Raw genomic sequence first — 6,350 nt, forward strand, 5'->3', positions numbered from 1 at the left:
GTTCAGCCAGGGGTGGTTGTGCTCTTTGTCCATATCCTTCAGGTGTGAGTTGTCATATGACCATTTCTTCTGCAGGTGGTGCTGTGGGACCTCGTCCTTCCAGGTGAGTATCAATAGGCTCACTAGGAGCGCGATGCCAGCCACTATGAGGACAAGTTTCTTCATGATTACCAGGCACACCTAGACTTCTGGTGAGTAGACTACCAGCGAAGTGGAGAGGCGGGATATACCCAATCAGCCCTTCCTCCACCGGTAGATCACCTGGAAGCTAGGGGAACCGGCGTCTAAGCGTCTGGATTGTCACTCACTTTTTTACAGTGGCGTTGGTGGATCCAAGATAGTCTTTCTGATATTTTGCAGGCGGTTGGCGTGGTGAGTAGGACCTGATATAGGCCCTCCCACCTAGGTGAACTCCAATTTTTCCTCTGGAGCACTTTGATCAGGATCCAATCTCCTGGTTGTAACCTGCAAGACACTGGAGAGATATCACTCGGCAGTTGGTTGTTTAGCACAATCTCTTTATTCTCAAGCAAGTGCTTAGGGAGGATATCTGATATTCCCCCCTTTCGACACACGTGTTAATCCGTGTGTCGCTAATGCTGCTGTCTTGTGTAGGGATTTTAGCAATACTGGTTTGCCATTACAGGTCATTAAGTCATTGTGTAGTTCTGCTCCACACTTTAGCCATTTCTTTTGCTCTGCGATAGGTGCGGCTTTCTGTTCATCTTTAAGTACATCAAGTGGTATCAGCTGTGAAGTTTCAGATACTAAAGTTTGTATTGGTTGCTGTGCGGCCTTCTTTGCGGCTCGGTCATTTTGCCATATTTTTGCAAAATGATGCACTGCTGCAAAAACATATTGACTGTCAGTGTGTATATTTATGCACTTCCCCTTGTGCAGCCTGCACGCTCGCACAACAGCCGTCAGTTCCGCACTTTGTGCAGAGTTTGAGGAAGTTAAAGGCTTTGCTTCTATAACTGTTTTTAGATGCTGAGCCATCTACGAAGACGTCTGTAAAGGTAGACTGTGGTATACTGTAAATATCACTTCTCGGTTTCGTTTCCTCTTCCAGTTTTTTTATACAGCAGTGTTTTTCACCATCTACTGATGCGGGGAGAAGTGTGCTAGGGTTCAACTGACCACAATTCTCGATTGTAATGTGTGACTGTGAAAGCAGAATGCCTACATATGAAAGTTGTCTAGCATGAGTTAAATAAGATAAGTTTTCTTGTAAAGTAAGTAAGTAAACTTTATTTATTAAGCGCTTTTCACAGACAGGCAATCACAAAGCGCTGTACACAAATATTAAAATATTAAAATAAACAATAAAATCAGTAGACATTATATACAATGTAAAAGATCAAATGTAGATAATGTAAAAAAAATATAAAATATGTAGATCAACAAAAGGCTTGTTTGAACAGAAGAGTTTTTAACTGTTTTTTAAAAGAATCCACAGAGTCAAGCAAACGTAATTGTAGTGGTAAACTGTTCCACAGCCTTGGTGCAACAGACTGAAAGGCTCTGTCCCCTTGTAGCAAGATGGAGGTTACAGCGTGAGGAACTTCAGCTGATTTTTTAACTGCCTCTGCTGCAGCGGCACAAGCTTGTACACATGTTGGTAAACTTTTTAACTGCCTCTGCTGCAGCGGCACAAGCTTGTACACATGTTGGTAAACCGGAGGCGACTGAGTCTAATTTGCAGGAATAGAATGCAAGTGGGCGTTGTTTTTCCCCGAAAGCTTGCGTTAGAACGGCTTTCATATAACTGGCCACGCCGTCAACATGCAAATAAAAAGTTTTTTCATAGTCTGGCAATGCTAAAACTATGCGCGTCTGCAATGCAAGTTTTAGATCATTAAATGCTTTTTCTGCTTCTGGTGTCCATTCTATTTTATCTTTCAGTGCTAGATTTTTTCTATAAATTAAGTTTTGCAATGGTTCAGCTAACAGAGCATATTCAGGTATCCAGCATCTGCAAAAATTGCAGAGACCTAAATAACTCATCATTTGTTTTTTTGTAAGTGGTTTTGGAGCATTCTGCACTGCTAGTTTTCTGCTGTCTAACAGTGTTCTGCCTTCTCCTGTAAGCTTATGTCCGAGGTACGTGACCTCTTTGCTCCACAACTGTAACTTGTGTTGTGAGACTTTGTGACCTTGCTCTGCTAGATGTTGCAACACTGTCAGTGTGTTGCGTGTCTCCTGTGTGTTTATCCTGGGCTCAGGATAAAGCCCAAGCTCGTCAGGCAGAGTTGGAACTTCGCAGGTTGGAAGCAGAGACAGAAAAGGTGTTAAAGCTGAAAAAGTTGGAGCTGGAGTTGCAGATTGAAAGGGAGGTCAGACTGCGTCAGTTGGAGTTACAGGCACAGACTTCAAGAAGTACTACTACTCAACCTAGTTCTGCAAATTCATCTGTTGGTGAAACAACCTCCTCCCCTGTAAACCCAGGTGGTTTCAATGTGAGTAAAAACATTGTGTTGGTACCTCCATTTCGTGAATCAGAAGTTGATACATATTTCAATGTGTTTGAACGTGTTGCTGCCTCATTGCACTGGCCGAGAGAAGTTTGGCCATTGCTTCTTCAGTGCAAATTGGTAGGCAAAGCACAAGAAGTCTGTTCTGCTTTGTCTTTGGAAGAAAGTTTGAAATATGATGTAGTGAAGTCTGCTATCCTTGCTGCTTATGAACTTGTTCCCGAAGCGTATAGGCAACACTTTCGCAATCACAAAAGAACAGCAAATCAGACTTTTGTAGAGTTTGCTCGTGAAAAAGCTACTCTTTTTGATAGATGGATAACAGCAAGTAAAGTTCCTGACTACAACTCCTTACGTGAACTGATACTGCTGGAAGAGTTCAAAAATGGCCTGCCAGAACGCATTGTTGTACACCTTAATGAACAGAAGGTTTCCACTTTGAAAGAAGCAGCTGTGATAGCTGATGAATTTGTGCTGACTCATAAAACTGTTTTTGTGCAGAAACGTGAAGTTACCACCAGAGAACCTCCCCCACGAAAGGATCCTTCAAGCCCACGACAGACTTTTGCTCCAAGGACTGAAAGGGAATGTTTCTATTGTCATAAACTTGGTAATGTTGTTGTTGAATGTCCCGCTTTGAAGCGCAAGAACCAGTCACCAAAAGGAGTAGGCTTAATTAAAACCATCCGTGCTGAGAGAAGGGACCAAAGTGAAGGAGTTGATCCCTGCTTCAAACCCTTCCTCTTAGATGGCACTGTGTCATTGACTGGGAAGCCTGAGGATGAAAAACCCATTCGAATACTCCGAGATACGGGAGGGTCAAGATCTGTGATTTTATCTGATGTATTACCCCTGAGTGACCATTCCTCTTGTCATGGTAGTATTCTGATTCAAGGAGTTGAAATGGGCTATGTCGAAGCTCCTTTGCATTATGTACACATCAAGTCAAAGTTGGTTAATGGCATCTTCTCTGTGGCAGTACGCCCCTCACTTCCCATAAAAGGGGTGCAGTTCATTTTGGGAAATGATATTGCTGGTGGAAAAGTGCAACCTGTTCCCGAAGTAACAAATGATCCAGAATCAAACTTGAAGAGCAACGACCTAGCAACATGTTTCCCATCTGTTTTTCCTGCTTGTGTTCTCACCAGGGCTCAAGCAAGACGTAAAGCTGCAGAAATTGATTTGTCAGACTCTTCGTTGGCTCAGGCTCTAGCTACAGATGATTTGCAAACCCTGATTGATCTTAAAAGTGGTTCAAAGGATACTACTGAGAAGTGGAAGGATCTACATCTCCCACAGTTAGACTTGCCAGTCACACGTGAAAGCCTTGTTGCTTCTCAGAAGTCTGATCCCTCATTGACTAAATGCTTTACTTCTCTTTCTGAAACAGGAAATAAAAAGGCTTCTTATTTCTTGGAAGATGGGGTCTTGATGCGCAAGTGGACTGCCCACCCAAGTCTAACAGCGGACGTAGAGGAAAGCTGTTCTGTGATGCCAGCTACCAGAATGCTTAATTCTGAGGTACTGTCCCAGTTGTCTATATATCTGTCTCACTTGACCCGTGAGCAACAGTTGGACATTGAAAGGCTCGTCACCATTCATTTAACACTCTTTGGGGACATGCCTTCCTGTACTACTGTAATAGAGCACGACATTGATGTTGGGAATGCGGTGCCTATTAAGCAGCATGCTGTCACAGGCTGGGTCTCCGACCCAGCACTCTGAGTTTTCTTTGTATTTTTTGATATGTTATTAGTTTGTGTTATTTCCTATTTGCCTTTAGTTTAGGCAGTTATTGTTCCTGGGTTTTCTATGTTTTGGGGTTTTCTATTTATTTCATCACGTATTAGGTCTGTTAAGTTGTGTTGTCATTTCCTGTTTTATTCTGACAATGTCATGTGTTCTTTGTTCATTATATTTAGCTTTCCTCTCCTGGTCCTGTCATTAGGTTTATGTCTGTCAGCTGTTTCCCCCATGTGTCCCTACTTCCCCTGATCACCTCATGTCTGTATTTAAGCCTTTTGTTTTCTTCATGCCATTGTCGGTTCGTCTGTTTACATCACCGCAGTCATAGTTCTAGTTTTCGTCTGTTTATTTCACCAGAGTTACAGTTACAGTTATAGTCTTAGTCTGTTTATTTTCCACCTCAGTTATAGTTTTTGGTCTTAGTACCTTTAGTGTTTTGTTTCTTAGTGTTTTGCCAGCTTAGTGTTTTGTTTCTTAGTGTTTTTCCTGTTTGTTTTGGTCTCTTGGTTCATTTCCTGCCGTCATCGCAATAAAGGTTCACTTTTCTGTTAATCATTACAATTCCTCGTCATCATCTGCTTTTGGGTCCTGTTTCCACATACATCGGCGCACCACGCCGTGACACATGCTTACCGTGTGAATATGGCAAAAAGGGAAATGATGAACACAGAAGTAGACTACCTTCTGAAGCATGGATTGGCTATCCCAAGCTATAGTCCATGGAGTTCTCCGTGCCTGGTTACGCCAAAATCAGATGGAACACCTCGCTTTTGCACAGATTTCCGCAAGGTAAATGCAGTAACAGTACCTGATTCCTTCCCACTACCCTGTGTTGAGGACTGTATTGACAGCGTCGGATCTGCTGCTTATATGAGTAAGCTTGACCTTCTTAAAGGTTATTGGCAAGTACCTCTGACAGAAAGAGCATCAGAAATCTCAGCTTTCGTAACACCTGATCACTTTTTTTACATGCCATGACTTTTTTACAGTCATGGCATTTGGAATGAAAAATGCTCCTGCTACCTTTCAGAGGTTAATGTCAACTGTATTATCTGGTGTGGCGAATTGTAATGTTTATCTTGATGATGTGGTCATCTATTCTTCCAACTGGTCAGAGCATGTCGACACTTTAACTACTGTGTTCAAGCGTTTAGCTGATGCTTCCTTGACCTTCAACTTGGCTAAATGCGAGTTTGGTAAGGCTACAGTGACCTACCTTGGAAAGGAAGTTGGACAGGGCAAGGTTCGCCCTATCAGTGCAAAGGTTAATGCCATCCTCAACTGTCCTGTGCCAACAACACGCCGTGAGCTGCGCAGATTTCTGGGGATGGTTGGTTACTACAGGTGTTTCTGTAGGAATTTTTCTGAAGTTGTAACACCACTGACAAACCTGTGCAGCCCGAAGGTACCATTCATTTGGAGTCCTGAGTGTCAACATGCTTTTGAATGTGCAAAAGGTCTTCTGTCGAGTTCACCTGTTCTTATCACTCCAGACTTTTCTAAACCTTTCAAGCTTGAAGTGGATGCCAGTGGGGTGGGGGCTGGAGCTGTTCTTCTTCAGGATGATGGACAAGGAGTGAGTCATCCTGTCTGCTTCTTTGGCAAGAAGTTCGATACTCATCAAAGGCGGTACTCGACAATTGAAAAGGAGACTCTGGCCATGCTTCTGGCTCTTCAGCATTTTGACGTGTATGTGGGATCTACTTCCCAACCTGTAGAGGTCTTCACTGATCACAATCCTCTCATGTTCCTCTCTCGTATGTATAACAACAATCAGCGACTGATGAGGTGGGCTTTAATTTCACAAAACTACAACATTGAAATAAAGCATAAAAGAGGATGTGAAACTATTGTGGCCGATGCCCTCTCAAGAATGTGATGGTGTAAGGTTAACAAACTTATACGTTTGTTTTTCTGGGTGGGGGTGTTACATCCCCCAGGAGGATGTCTCTTCTCCCTATTAACCCTTTGTTTTGTCCAGGCTCCACCTCCTCTGTCCTGATCGAGGACGCTGAAGATATCTACCTATTCGGAACCATGATAACAGGGTTCATGCTGATCGGCGTTGGCTTAGCCCTGGTTTATCAGAGAAATAAGAAAACGGAACCGGCTGTTCAAACCCCCCCCAAG

Source organism: Maylandia zebra, linkage group LG3 (assembly GCF_041146795.1).
Source record: "Maylandia zebra isolate NMK-2024a linkage group LG3, Mzebra_GT3a, whole genome shotgun sequence".
Taxonomy (NCBI): Eukaryota; Metazoa; Chordata; class Actinopteri; order Cichliformes; family Cichlidae; genus Maylandia; species Maylandia zebra.